General features: G+C 48.7%; 1 long non-coding RNA gene across 1 annotated transcript; it reads left to right on the forward strand.

The window, feature by feature from the left end:
- The first annotated feature begins 2,144 nt into the window (after positions 1 to 2,144).
- Positions 2,145 to 6,104, forward strand: LOC144892791 (uncharacterized). Its single transcript, XR_013623946.1, has 2 exons — positions 2,145 to 2,238; positions 5,636 to 6,104. It is a non-coding gene; the product is annotated as an uncharacterized LOC144892791 (long non-coding RNA).
- Positions 6,105 to 16,390: the final 10,286 nt, after the last annotated feature.

Raw genomic sequence — 16,390 nt, forward strand, 5'->3', positions numbered from 1 at the left:
CAAACACACAAACAGACAAACACACAAACAAACACACAAACACACAAACAAAGACTTCTCCAGTGATAAATTGGATGATTGCTATTATTATGATGATTATTATTATTAATATTATCATTTTTGGAGCAGGTGCGGTGTTCACTTTACAGTATTGTCAATTTCATGTTTTCTGCTGCTGTTTTATTTGAAAAACTCTTCATTTGTTTCCACAGGGTGCTCGCGTTGTTAGGTACGTCATCCCAAGTGCTCTGGACCTCAAAACCTCCAACAATACCTGGAGGTCCAGCACGAAAACAGGGATGACAAGTTGTGATCAAGTGAGTTTGGTGTGTTCGATTTGAGAGGATGCTCATTTGTGTCGATTTCACGTTAAAACATCAAACTTTCCTTTCTTCTCTCATTTATTATGATGATTATTATGATTATTATTATTAATATTATCATTTTTGGAGCAGGTGCGGTGTCCACTTTACAGTATTGTCAATTTCATGTTTTTCTGCTGCTGTTTTATTTGAAAAACTCTTCATTTGTTTCCACAGGGTGCTCGCGTTGTTAAGTACGTCATCCCAAGTGGTCTGGACCTCAAAACTTCCAACAATGCCTGGAGGCCCAGCATGAAAACAGGGATGACAAGTTGTGATCAAGTGAGTTTGGTGTGTTCTATTTGAGAGGATGCTCATTTGTGTCGATTTCACGTTAAAACATCAAACTTTCCTTTCTTCTCTCATTTATTATTTTGACACCTCACCAATGACACCTCCTTTGTTTTATTCCCATTTGCTTCCCCAAGGATGTATGTCGACAGTTTCGAGTTCTCCTCAACAAAATGACACCAGAAAATTTTGGCCGCCTCATAAATCAGATGAAGAGGGTCAATATCACCAAAGAAGAAGATCTTGAGGACATTGTACAGCTTGTCCTGGACAAGGCGATAAAGGAATCCAAATTTTCTGAGGTGTACGCACACGTGTGTCACCACCTTGCAAAGGTGAGTTAATTTAACCACTACCACAACTCATGAGAGGAAGAACACCATACCAACAGACATCATTTTCTGAAACTTGTGAAATATCTGCTCTGCGCCCCTCCTATCACCTCCTACCACCTCCTACTACCCCCTCCTACCACCACCCCCTCCTACCACCACCCCCTCCTACCACCCCTCCTACCACCCCCTCCTACCACCCCCTCCTAACACCTCCTCCTACCATCTCCTACCACCCCCATCTTACCACCACCTCCTACCATCCCGTCCTACCACCTTCTCCTACCACCTCCTCCTACCACCTACTCCTACCACCCCCTCTTACCATTGCCCTCCTACCATTTTCTCTGACCACCGCCTCCTTCCACCTCCTACCACCCCCTCTTACCACCTCCCCATACCACCTCCTACCACACCCTCCTTCCCCACTCCCCTTTTCACAAACTGATACACAGTGTGCATTACTCTCATTTCCTTGGTGATATTTCCTCCCAAACTTGTTTACCCTCCATTGCAGGCCTCACTGCACTCCTTCCCTTCTTTTTTTCACTCCCTCTATTACAGGCCTCACTGCACTCCTTCCCTTCTTTTTTTCACTTTTGATTTTCTCAATTTATCTCCCTTGACCCACACCTGTTTAGAAAGTATTTAATAAACAGGTACCCCCTTTTCTTCAACAACATCCACCATTCTTTCATGTTTTCATAGATTGAGGTACAAGGAAGAGATAAACCTGGAAAGGTCCTCAACTTCCACACGCTCATCATTGAAAGCTGCAAGAATGAGTTGAGAATGGGGAATGATGGGAACTCCAGCTCGGATGATGACGCATCCAAAGAGAAAGGTCGACAGCGCGCGCTGGGCCACGTGGTCTTCATCGGGGAGCTTTTCAACGCACAGGTATTGGACGAATCATTTATCACCAACACAGGTAAGGGATTGCTCCAGGATGGGAATGAGCAATCTCTCAAGTGCTTCTGTCGTCTCATTGGAATTGCTGGAAAGGTCATCGACTCGACGCAAGCCAAAATGGTAATGAACCTTCACTTTGGAGTTTCCATAAACACCTTTACTCTTCAACTTCCCCTTTAAAATCATCCTTCTTGCTCGTCTTCGTTTTGCTCACCGAGCAGCATGTTTTTCTGTCTTCACAGATGGATGAGTATTTCACCTTTTTGGACAAATTAATGAAGGAGCGGAAAATGGTGCCACGCATCCGTTTCATGCTCCAGGATCTGGTAGATCTTCGTATGGTAAGTCACACCTATCGTCCTCAGGTGTGCCAATTCACAATGAATACCTGTCTCAAGCCGTCTACCTTCCCGGTTCCTCGAGCTCGGTTATGCTGATCTTTAGACTCCCTGCCCTCTTTTCAGTGAATTCCTAGACGGTCTTCACTGTTTTGTTTTAAAATGTTTAAACTTCCTTCTTCCGCGTTGTTTACTCTCTTCTATTACAATTCACTCTTCTTCTTCTTTTCAAAAGGCTGTTTTCAAATCGCTCTTTAAATCATTCCCTTTATAAAAGTTTAACCTCTTACAGTTTTTCCCTTCTCAAAACTCTAAACTCACCTTCATTCCACCCTTCCTCCAACGTTTTCAAATGTATCTGACTTGAAAATCCCGAGAACCCCAGTTTGTTTGCAGTTGATGTTCGTATTTCATTAATCGTTACTTTTGTACATCTTCAGTGCCAAACCCTTCCCTGTCTGTTCCCTCCTCTCCTGGTACTCGCCCCGATCCTACCAACCCTATCTCTTACCAGCATCCCACTCCATACCCCCATTCCATCACTACCTGCCCGCTACCATTCCCTTTCAAAACTCCCCCCATACCCCTTCCCTTCAAAACTCCCCCATAAACTCTCCCCTTTAAATACCCCCCCCCCCCACACCCCTTCCCTTCTAATCTCCCCCCTCAACCCTCCCCTTCAAATGTCATCACGCCAGCTGGTTGGGTGTGGGTTCCTCTCTCACAAGCCATGGCATCTCAGCAAAGGACTTCTGTGACTCACTGGGACTGACACAATCTGTAAATTTCCCGACCCGGATCTCAGTCAATGGAGTATCTTCTCTTCGAGACTTGGTTATGACAAACTTCCCTGCAAATGTCTGCTGCTCTTCTTCTGCTCCAATCGGTTATTCTGATCATGTGCTTGTTAAAGTGAACATCTCTCTTGGCCATTCTCAGAGAGCCTCCTCAGCGCCGACGAGTCTGGCATTTCACTCAGGCCGACTGGCACGATCGGCAAGCAGCCATCAATCACCTGGACTGGTCTCCCATCTCTACTGCCTCTGACATCAATTCTTCCTGGGAATTCTTCCAAAGCAAACTGCTCTCTCTCATGCACAGATTTATCCCATCTCGTCTTCAGTTGTCTTACCCTTCCTCCCATCCATGGTACACTGAATCTTGTGTTGAGGCAGTTGCCCTGAAACAACTTGCCTTTGCCTCTTCGAAGGCTAATCCAACTGAAGGCAATTTCAGTTCCTTCCACCAAGCTCGGAACAAGTGTGTGTCTACCCTCAGGAGTGCCAGGAAGCACTATCTCTCCACACTCAAGAATGAACTCTCAAACCTGTCTCCTTCATCCAAATCCTGGTGGCGTCTGGTCAAATCCGTTTCTGGTGTTTGTTCCCCCTCCCTTACCTCAAATGGTTACACAGTTGACACCGCACGTGACAAAGTCAAATGCCTCAACTCTGTGTTTGCTTCAAAATCTTATGTCCCAAACCCATCTCTCTCTGTTCCCACCTTACCCAGTCATACCCAGCTGCTCCTGTGCTCTGTGTCCTTCTCTCCCGACAAGGTGGAGAAGTTTTTTCAAACCTCGACTCTGATTCTGCAACTGGACCAGACGACATCAGCCCACGGGTCCTAAGATCCTGCTCTGCCGCTCTATCTCACCCTCTCTCTATTCTCTTCACCCTCTCTCTATTCTCTTCACCCTCTCTTTTGCTCAAGGTCATCTGCCATCTGCTTGGAAATCAGCCAACATTACCGCTTTACACAAAAAGGTGCAAAAACAGATCCTTGCAACTACAGACCAATCAGCCTGCTCCCAATTATCAGCTCATGGAATCCAATATTGCTTCTGATATCAAATCCTTCCTCTTCACTAATGGCTTGATCTCTGATCATCAATTTGGATTCAGACCAGGTCACTCCACTCTGGACATGCTGCTTCTGCCGTCTCAGCAATGGATGGAGGTCCTCAATGCCAAACAGGAAATCAGAGCTGTCCCCCTTGACATATCACGTGCCTTCGATACGGTCTGGCACCCAGCTCTGCTCACCAATCTCCCATCCTATGGTATCCATGGAAACCTCCACTCATGGCTTGCGGACTTCCTCTCCGGTCGTAGTCAACGTGTGGCCCTGAATGGGTTTCTCTCATCTCCCCTTCCTGTTCAGGCTGGAGATCCCCAAGGCAGTGTTCTGGGCCCTGTGCTTTTTCTGGTCTTCATCAATGATCTCTCTGACTCTCTTGAAAATCCTCTCTATCTCTTTGCTGATGACTCCACTCTCTGCCGCTCCATTCCTCATCCCTCAGATCGGCAGTCTGCAGCATCCTCACTCTCTGCAGACCTGGACAAAATCACAGAGTGGTCAAACAAGTGGAACATGTCTTTCAATCCTGACAAATCTCACACTCTTACTATGTCTCTCCGAAAAGACAGACTGGACGACCCTCCCATCTATTTTCTCAACAATCCTCTCCAAGAAGTTCTGTCGCCCAAGCTCTTGGGTCTCACTATCTGCCATGATCTTTCTTGGGAAGACCACATTTCCAAGCTGGCCTCCAAAGCCAGTCGCCGACTGGGCATCCTCCGTCGTGCGAAGTCCTTCCTTGGCACACCTGAGCTTCTCACCACATACAAGGCTTTCATCCGCAGCTCAATGGAATACTGATCTCCCCTCTGAGCCGGTGCTCCTGCCTCACACCTAGCTAGGCTTCACGCTGTTGAAACGAAAGCTTTCAGCATCATTGGAATCTCCTGCGATGAAGTTAACTCCGAGGGCCTTTCACTTACTCACTGCAGGCAGGTTGGTGGTCTTTCTGTCTTTTACCGACTCCTCTCCGGCCTTGCTCCCCCAGCTCTGTCTGTGCTCTGAACCCCAAATATTCCTATAGGTTGCACAAGATCTGCCTGCAACCCTCTTATGGTTAAATTGCCAAAATCTAGGCTCTCTGCTCACCTTCACTCTTTCATTCCTCTTTTCTCCCGCATCTGCAACAAACTCCTTCACTCTCTTCAATCCCACTTCTACCTCCATGTCTTCAAAACAGCTGTTCACCACCATCTCTTGTGTTCCCACATCCAAAACATTGATCTTTTTAACCCCCGTTAATCCATGCCAAGCCCACCTCTTGAAATTCCGTTTTCTTTCCTGAAATCCCCTGTAGCGTCCATCTTGTTTATACCGTGTACCCCGCCACAGCCCTCTCCCTTCCACAGATCTCCCAATGTGCATGTTCTCTACTGTTGTTGTGCTTCCCTCTCTCCCCCTCTTGTCTCCTGCTCCCGTTATTATATGTTTTTATACGAGTGTGTGTTGGCGCTTATACGAGCCTTGACTTTGTTTGAAAATAAAATAAATAACAAACCACCTGCATCCATAACCACAGGTATGCTCTTCCCTTCCTTAGTATAATTGGATTCCACGCCGAAAGGTCGAGCGACCAAACTACCTCCAAACGATACGTGAGGAAGCTCGTGCAGAACAACAGCGATGAAGGAGATCACACCACCACTGAAGTTACCATGTGCTGCTCTTTTATGACACAGCACATGGCACACACACACACACACACACACACACACATACACACACACACACGTACACCGTCACACATGCATACACATACACACACGCATATATATATATGCACATTTTTTACACACACACACATATACACATACACACACACACACACACACACATATGTACACCTACACACATCCCACATGTATATACATATTTAAAGTGTACGTGCCCTTCCCCTCTCCCCCCTCCATCCCCCTGCGCCCCCACCTCCCCCGTCCCTCCCTCCTCCCTCCCCCACCCGGCAACGCCGTGTACTTCTGCTCGTAACTAATAAAATTAAAACGAAGAAATATCTCTCTGTAATTTCCTGAAACTCGGTGAAATTCGATGAAATTCGCTCGGTGAATTCACTCTGTTTATCGGTGAAATTTTTCCTTTGGGCGGTGTATAATCGCTCCGAACGAAATATCAATCAGCAATTTCCCATCTGATAATTTATTTATTTTACATATGTGAATTACACGTCCATGCACACGTAAAATGGAGTTTGTTTTTGCACACGTGAAATGAACACGTGAACCTTTACTTCCGGATAATAATGCTGAATGAAATAAGAACGGAGATCCCAGAGTAGACCTTCCCGTCGTTTGATATGGACTCTTCTCTTCTCGGAAGTTCTTCTGCCTCTTCCGTTATCCAGCAGAAGAGGCGGTTAGAAGAGGAAGAGGCGGAAGAGAAGAGGTTATACTTACGCAGCAAAACTTGCAAGTGAAAACACAATCTGGATATTTGCATCAACTTGTGATGTCCTGTCATCTTTGTCTAATTATTCCATCATGAGCGCGAGTAATACATGTTTGGCCGCCATCTTGCTTCTCTTCTGCCTGTTCGGCGCAAAGCAATCTTCCGGAAGAGGCTTCTGTCTTCGGAAGAGACCAAATCGCACGCGCTTCAGAAAATCACAATACAGAATCACATTTAATCAAAATCATCAGTCCACAACTTTTTGAGATATCCTGCTATGTCGTTCTTGGCCCAATCTCCCGATGGTGAAGAATCACTTTTAAAATTCTAGGAGCCGAATCCGGATCTTGATGCAACATAGATTCAAACTATTGGGAACACAGCCTTAATTACACACATACTAATGAGATATCTATAGAGATCCTAAGGTGTGCTACGTGTTGCTCGTGGCCTAACTAGGGTGCGACCTTTGACCTTTACACCAAAAATGGGATTATTTACAGGGGGTTATTTATAAGGGAATATTACAGATATTTACAAAGTGGAGGGTTCTAAAAACCACAACACTGCACCCTCATTACCTCCAGGGCCGGCCCGGCCCGAAAGAACTTTAACTTAGTGTGACACTCAGGTGTGGTAACCCTCTACTATTAACTTCACCCTGAGTGCGACATTTTAAAAACCATTAAGTATGTCCCGCCTGCTGCGTTGCATTCTATCGAACAGATTCACGCCCACAGGATAACCGAATCACGGAATTAATTTCAAAACTAAACATGGACGGTGGGGAGCATTATTTACAAAGACACGATTTGGTATTTACAAACGTGAACCCAGGACCTGTCTTTTGGGAAACAAAAAGAAGATGTTTTGAAAAGAGGAAAGCATACACTGCACTGCACCGATACCACCAGCACCAATAAGCACCATAGAACAAAAAGCACCAAAACACCAATATGCACAAAAAGCACCAAAAGCACCATCCGGTGCACAGTCATACATTGCAATAAACGAAGCCTTGCGACGTCTCCTCTGCTGGGCCGCTGGTTCTGGATGACTTCTTTGCTTGTGGCCTATTTGGTAATAATTAAAAAAGGCACAAAACGCGTCCACTTTTTTAAAATTAGGGCCAGCAGGGGCCAACTAAAGGTGGTTCACCTGCTTGGCTTAGGTGCCACCTTTGCCGTGGTCCGCAAGCAAGATCTCCCTGGCCACAACGGCCGGTCCCCAGCAGAGGTGCCAGGCCCCAAAATGTGGGGTCCATGAATGTGGTGCTCGGCCACAGACCTGTGGTCCATATGGTGGTGCTCGGCCACAACAACGTGCGGTCCATAAGTGTGGTACCGGTCCAGGCAGGCAGCAGCGAGGGTGCGGGCACACAACTGCGACACCTGCACACTTTCCCCTCGGCACACAAAGACCACGGTCCATGAGTGGGGAAGGAAGACAAAGCAGGGTTAGCGGGGTGCAAGGGCGCAAGAGTACACGTTAACACAAGGTAATGCAGAGGTGAGGTGCGTTGGAGAGCGAGCGGAGAAAGATCGGCCCTAGCATATGCTCCCCCCCTGTCACCTAATCTACCCTTGCCCTTACCCCATATTTACACAATTTACAAATTCGTCGCTACGTCTTGTCTTCCCCATATCTCCCCTCGACACCAAATTCGTCATCAATCTCAATTTCTCATTAATCCCTTTATTCCGAATTTACCATCAATCCCTCATAAGGAGGAAGAGATGGAATAGCAAGCACAATGTCACCCCCACGTCATGATGCGTCTTACATTATCTCTCCGACTCTCTGGAAAATCCTCTCTATCTCTTTGCTGATGGCTCCACTCTCTGCCGCTCCATTCCTCTTCCCTCAGATCGGCAGTCTGCAGCCTCCTCATTCTCTGAAGACCTGGACAAAATCACAGACTGGTCAAACAAGTGGAACATGTGTTTCAATCCTGACAAATCTCACACTCTTACTATGTCTCTCCGAAAAGATCGACTGGACAACCCTCCCATCTACTTTCTCAACAATCCTCTCCAAGAAGGATTGCAACATAGATTTCTTGTTGCCATGATCTTTCTTGGGAAAACCACATTTCCAAGCTGGCCTCCAAAGCCAGTCGCCGACTGGGCATCCTCTGTCGTGCGAAGTCCTTCCTAGGCACACCTGAGCTCCTCACCACATACAAGGCTTTCATCCGCAGCTCAATGGAATACTGTTCTCCCCTATGGGCTGGTGCTCCTGCCTCACACTTGGCTCGGCTTCACGCTGTTGAATCCAAAGCTTTCAGAATCATTGGAATCTCCCGCGATGAAGCTATCTCTGAGGGCCTTTCACTCACTCACAGGTAGGCAGGTAGGTGGTCTTTCTGTCTTCTACCGACTCCTCTCCGGCCTTGCTCCCCAAGCTCTCTCTGTGCTCTGTCCCCCAAATATTCCTACAGGTCGCACAAGATCTGCCAGCAACCCTCTGATGGTTAAACTGCCGAAATCTCGGCTCTCTGCTCACCTTCACTCTTTCATTCCTCTTTTCTCCCGCCTCTGGAACAAATTCCCACACTCCCTTCAATCCCACTCCTCCCTCCAGGTCTTTAAAACTGCTGTTCACCACCATCTCTTATCTTCCCCCATCCAAAACCTTGATCTTTTCTACGCCCACTAATTCACCCCAGATCCACCTTGTTTGAAATTCCAACTTCTTTCCTGGAAGTCCTGGCAGTGTCCATATGTTTTATACCTCTCCCACCCCCCCCCCCCCCCCCTTCCCATGCCTCCCCCCAAAGCCCTCTCCCTCCCACAGATCTCTCGATGTCTCCATGTCTCTCGGTCCCTGCTCTCAAATGTTGTTTGTGTCCTTCCCCCTCTCTCCCCATCTTGTCTACCGCTCCCGATGTTATTTGTTTTATGTGTCTGTTTGTCTTTCTGTGTGATTAATGTTCGCTCTTTCACGAGCCTCGATCTTGTATACAAAAAAAAACAAAAAAAAACATACCAGACATTTGCAAAAAACCGGTGGTGTTGAGTCCTATCACCCTGGTGAGTGGATGCAGATGGTGCGAAGAGACTTCAATCCTAACTAACTTCTAAATGACTTTAACACTTTTACTCTACCCGGGGTCTTTCCCTGCAAAACCATTGGCCATTTTACACTATGTGGTTCTAAATATCGAACTCCCATTGACCAAACTGGTGCTCACCAATTTGGGGTCTCACTCCCCCGATTCTTCACCCTGTGCCCTCGCACAATTTCAAGGCTGGGTCGTGTGGAGCTCTCAGCAGGTCCGCTCACCTGCACACCTTCGCCACTGCAGTTGTCTCCCGAGCTTACCTGCTCCTTACCGTAACCTACCTGGGGAAGGCCCTCTGGCTCCCTTACCCCACTACCGCCCTCTCTGGCGTCGGGCTACCCGGGTCCGTCCTCCGGATCGTCGGGCACCATTGAACAACTCTACTGGCTCCCAGAGCCTACCTGCGGCCTCACCTGGCCGACAGACTAACAGTGGCGGAGTGCCCATTTAACCATACGTACTAACAGGCCACATGCCCAGCCAATTTCGTTCCACTAATGCACCCATCCAAGCAGTACTCTGCGACTCTCGCACCACAGATGCCAATATCCAAACACAATTTACCTACTCCCTCTACCTAACTTTTAAACTACCCTACCCGGGTACTCGTGAAGGGGGGGTCCATCCTTCCCCATCCACTCCTTTCGCACCAACCACTCCACTCCATGTATTCCACACTACTCAATCCACACCATCCATTCCATACTCCATGTATTCCATACCATTTATTCCATGTAACCATTCTTCATTCACCGGTACTTTCACTTGCACACCTTGTGCCCACACACCTGGTGGCACTTGCACACCTGGTGGCACCTGCACACCTGGTGGCACTTGCACACCTGGTGGCACCTGCACACCTGGTGGCACTTGCACCCTCCTTCCCTCCAGGACCATTCACTCAATACAATACACTCAACTCAATGCACAATCACACCTTTCACAATACTCTGCTCAATCACTTCCTACACACACACTGCATCATCTGATCTACCTGGTTTTCCCACTAACTTAGTGCTTCCCGTCTTCCCTTATACTATTGCACATCCCACGTCGTTATCATCCAAACTAATCTACCTACGTCCCCTACTACAGGTATGATGTCGCTACTTAAATCTACAGTTACCTATGGTCATCTTTCTAAATCCCTATCATTATCCAAACCCTCCCTGGCTTGGTTTTCACTGCCCTACCCCATAAAACTATAGCTCCTCTGCCCCCGCATACGATGTGAGGGATGGTAAATCTACCATCCCTCTACACCATATACCATTTGCCATCAATTTCCCTATTACACTATCACTATCGCCATCACAGTCCATTAAACTTGAGCCACCCGGAACGTCAATACATCATTAAAGCTCGGCTTCACAAAGCCGAGCAATGAATACGGGTGGTTTGGTCTGCTGCAGGTTGGGTCCGTCCGGCATTTGGTTCAGGGGGGGGGAGATTTGCTCGGGGCAAGGCTCCAAGCACCATCCCGGCGCGGGGCCTTGCGCTCCCAAGCGCGATGGCCTAGCCTTGCCCGGGTGGAGCGCCGCCACCACAAGGGGGCGCCGCGCCGGCCCCTCCTCCTTCCTCTCGAACCGAGCCGCCCGCTTTGCCTGGCAAAGCGCTGACTCGACCGTGCAGGGCGGGGCCCGGCCCGAATCGTGCACGACTCTCCGAACAGGAGCGAGGCGACACCGATCCCCGCCGGTTCCCGCAGCACACACCGCCCGTCACGGACCGAGGGCTCGTGTCGGCTATCCGTCAGCCTAAACGCTGCCCCGGTCAACGTCGATGCCCTACTCGCATGCTCACACCACTCGTTCCATTCTTTACTCATACATCCCATACACTCCGTCAATTCCACCACCGCACTCTCTGTTACACACCACTCGCTGTTCGCACACTCCATAACACACCTTGGCGCACACTCGTTGTTCGCACACCTCACGTGCACTCACCCCCGTTACGTATTCCGTAACCCCCACGGGCGTGCACTCTTCCGTTACATCCCCTGTAACACTCCCCATCACGTGCTCCACCACCAACTCAGGTGTGCCTCGTCGCACACGCTCAACCATTCCAAGTGTGCATCCTCGCACCCGCTCCTCATCCATCTCACTCTCCGTATCACTCGTCGTTCCACTTCCACACTCCGATGTGCATTCACTCTCGCACTACTCTGTCGCATACTCGCATTCACCCCATCACTCCCATACTCTGTCGTCATTCGCACACGCGCGCCGTTCACCTTCACACACCTTTTCCTCACACGCGTGCCATTGCCATTCACACAGCGCACCACGGCCCTTTTACGAGCGCCCGGGTTACGCCTGCATCCCAAGCGCGCGAAAATTGTTTTTGCACCAACCACAGCCCGACTCACCTGGGCGCTTCCTCTTCCTCCTCGCTCCAACACCTGCAAATCTTTATAAGGATTAAGCACGGCATCATGATGCGAGCACGGACTCTGTGCATTATCCATCTCTCCCTTCAATTCCTGGACTACCTCCGTCGTCTTTTCATTTTCAATTTCGACTATTTGTTCGATTGATTCGATTCTAATTTCTTTTTCTTTAATTTCAATGTTCTCTCTTCGAATTCGAATTCTCTCTGGACCACAGTGAAGCAGTTGGTCATCACATTCTTGAATGAGGAGCTTGGTTACTGGGTGAGGAGGATCTAAAACAATAGGATGCACAGCATCTTGTGTAAGGACAACCGCATGGCGTAGTCTTCCTCCTACTCTGATGAGCCCAAGGGTACGGTCATATTCAGGTGAGAGAGATGCCAGTCGACCTCTGATGGGTAAATCCCTACCCGTGGCAAGTATCTGGACTTCGTCCGGAAAACTATTGTGCTGTGAGCGTTGAAGCAGAAGATTCTCTATCTCCCCATGCTGGTGAGCGCTTAAGGTAAGATAGTCTTGATCGTAGGCCACCCCGTTGGGACACTGCTGTGCAGCCACAACCATAGTGTTCCAAGTCTTGTACTGTGAAGGGTCAGGGAAGGCCTGAATGTCCACCGACATTGTTCCAGAGAAGGTTGACTTCCGGAGCTCAGTCACATCACTTTGCTCTAGTACGCTGACCGGTCCTTGTAGTGACCAGCCCAGGTTGGTACAAACTGCTACTGGAGCACCCATGGGGCCAAATCGCACAGGTTGCTTTGGTAAGATGAGGTGCGGATAGTCTGACCCGATCAATATTGTTGGTTGAGCCTTGTTAATCAAAGGGAGTGGTATCCCAGCTAGGTGGGGGTGCCGTTTCTGAAGATCGGCCACTGGGTACGAATACTCAGATAAGCGCAGCATTGTGGCAGTGAATGCTGCATCTATCCCATACCTCTGGTTCGGGTTCTCGACCGATGATATCTGAAGCTTGACAGAAGCCCCGGTACACTGCAACTTATCTTCTCGCACTGTCTTGAGCAGTAATGCTTCAGGTTTACCCACCAGGTTCAGCCGCTCCGTTATTGAATTCAAAAGCATAGTCCTTTCTGAACTATCGTCTAGAATGGCATAGGTCTCTATGGACCCTTGTGGGCCACGAAGAAGCACCTTTACGACCTTTAACAGGACATCATGTGGACGGGAAGGCTTGTCAAGGTACACTGCAGATGGTGCAGAGCCTGTCATGAGGACGGTATCGCTGGATCTCTGCGCTGCATCATGTAGGATGGTTAGGTTCAACTCGTTGCAAGCAATGCATGGCTTCCTAAGTGTACAGCCATCAGCTGGGTGTGACCTACCGCACCTCCAGCAACAGTCATGTTCCCTTATCCACTTAATAATATGGTCTGTGGAAAGCTTCTTGAATTCCGCACAGGAACCGAGGTAATGATCACTGGTGTCACAATGAGGGCAATAAGGCTTGGTCTTGGTTGTTGAAGAAACATTACGCAATGGCTGTGGCCTCGTGCCAGCTATTGGTGACTCAGAGTTGTGAAACACTGAGGCCTGTGATTCTTTCTTCTTGAAAGATGAAGAATGCTGTTCCTTTCTCTCTAATCCCTGGCCCTCACATTTGTAGAGGACAGCAGCTTGGTTCGCTATACGTTTAGCTTGGGCCTTCGCCTGCAGCCAAGCTGCCAGATGGTGCAACGTGTAGGTCTGATTAGAATCTGCATTTAAAAGTCCTTGGTTAATGCAGTGCTCAATAAATCCATCACGATAGCTCGGAGGCAGTTTGCTAATTAGCCTGTCTACATGTGAGCCACATCGTAGTTCAGATCCATGCTCACCCTCGAGGGATTGTAACATACCCACAAGGGAGTGCACTGCGAGAGCAAATTCTTCAAAGGCTTCTGCATCTCCAGTCCTCACTGGTGCCATGTTCATGATGGCACCAATTTCGCTCTGTACGAGTTGCCTTGGCTGTCCATACTTGTCCCGCAGGGCCCGTAAGGCCACCGTGTATGGCTTTGGATCATGCACGTAGGCCTGAGCAAGTTTGTATGCACTTGGTAGCTTCAGGTGGGTTAAGAGTACTTGATATTTGTACTCCCCTGACAAGTAGGTGTGATTACTTATCAGGCGATCCAATGCAAGCTTGAGAAGGGCAAAGTCACTTTCTCTGCCACTGTGGAAATAAGGCAGACTCGGTTTTGGTACGCCAAACCACACCCATCATTCCTGTCTGACTTCTCCTACTTTCTGACCCAGCTATGTTCCCTCTCTCCCTCAATCCTCCTCCTCGGTGATTTCAATATCCACATGGACTCCACTGACTCCACAATAACCACTGACTTCACTGATTTACTCACCTGCTTTAACCTCACTCAACATGTCAACTTTCCTACCCATAACCGTGGTCACATTCTGGACCTTGTCTGCTCTACTGGATTAATTTTGCACCATCTCTCTGGCTCTGACCTCACCCTCTCTGACCACTTAGCCATCACTATGACCATCAACATCCCCACCCCAGCACCAAGGCATTATCGCACTATCAACTTCCGTAAGCTAAACGCTCTTTCACCTCCCTCATTCTCATCCACCCTCTCTGAAAAAATGTCCACTTCTCCCTTCGTTGACCTCCACACCCCTTCTGACCTCACTGACTACTACAACCACACTCTCTCCTCCTGCCTTGACCAACTTGCGCCTATAAAAACCAAAACAGTTTCTTTCACCCATTCTGCTCCCTGGTTTACCCCTGAACTCCGCCTGATGAAAACTCGTGCTCGCCAACTTGAAAGACTCCGCAATAAAACAGGTCTCACAGTTCACTCCCAGGCCTACAAGGACCACATACAACACTATAAAGATGCCCTCTCCCGCGCCCGCTCCGCCTACTACTCTCAAATTATCCACTCTGGCTCCGGAAACCCAAAAGCACTCTTCTCTACAATAAACAAACTCCTCAGCCCCCTGAACACCACCACCCAGTCATTCACAATAGACAACTGCATCTCCTTCCTTTCATTCTTCCAACGCAAAATTGAAAACATCTACAACAGCTTGACCACCGCCGCACCCGCTCCCCCTCAAACCACCTGCCCCCCCCTTATCCTGCCATCCCCTGTCTCAATTCTCCCCAGTCTCCCCTACTGACCTCTCTGAACTCCTCATCGGAATGAAAACTGCCACCTGCACTCTTGACCCCATCCCCTCCAGCTTTGTCAAGGCCTCCCTTCCTGCTCGCTCTCCACTTATCATTGCAACAATAAACTCCTCCCTGTCTACAGGCATCGTCCCACCATCCCTCAAAATTGCTGCTGTTACCCCCATTCTGAAAAAACCTGGACTAAACCCTGACACCCTAAATAACTTCAGACCCATCTCCAACCTACCCTTTCTGTCAAAGGTTTTGGAACGCGCTGTAGCCACTCAACTCAAACATCACCTCTCTGCCAATAACCTGTATGAAACATTCCAATCCGGATTCCGCTCCAACCACAGTACTGAAACTGCTCTCCTCAAAATCACCAACGACCTTCTCCTCTCCTCTGACGCTGGCAACCTCAACATTCTCATCCTCCTCGACCTCAACGCAGCCTTTGACACCATCGATCACACCATCCTCCTCACCCGACTTGAAACCACCTTTAACATTACCGGCACTGCCCTCTCTTGGATTAAATCATACCTCTCTGACAGACGTCAATTCATCTCCATCAATAACTGCAAATCCCCAACTGCTCCCCTCCCCCAAGGTCTCCCCCAAGGTTCAGTTCTTGGCCCCCTCCTCTTCATCCTTTACCTGTCCCCCCTCGGTCACTTAATCCGCCATCATGGTCTCCAATTCCACTGCTTCGCCGATGACATCCAGCTTTTCATCTCCACCAAGTCCATCTCCACCGCCACCCACTCTATCCTGACAAACTGCATCACTGAAATAAAATCCTGGCTTCAAATCAACTTCCTCAAACTTAACTGTGATAAATCTGAAATAATCATCATTGGCCCAAAAACGCTCACCAAGTAGTCCACCCATAACTTTGCCCTCAACATCGACGGTTTCCCAGTATCCACCTCCCCTCACATCCGGAATCTTGGCATCATCTTTGACCAAACCCTCTCCTTCGACAAATACACTAAACAGATCACAAAGACAGCCTTCTTTCACCTGAAAAACATCGCCCGTCTCCGTCCATCCCTCTCCTCCGTGGCTGCAGAAACCCTCATCCACGCCTTCATCACTTCCCGTCTGGACTACTGCAATAGCCTCCTTTATGGTTCACCCTCAACAATCACCAATAAACTCCAATACATTCAGAACTCCGCTGCCCGTCTACTCACCCATTCCCGGACCCGTGACCACATCACCCCCGTCCTTTACAAGCTTCACTGGCTCCCCATCTCCCAGAGAATCCAGTACAAAATCCTCCTCTTGACCT

The sequence above is a fragment of the Myxine glutinosa genome, chromosome 7, assembly GCF_964187855.1.
Source record: "Myxine glutinosa chromosome 7, kmMyxGlut1.1, whole genome shotgun sequence".
NCBI classification, from domain to species: Eukaryota; Metazoa; Chordata; class Myxini; order Myxiniformes; family Myxinidae; genus Myxine; species Myxine glutinosa.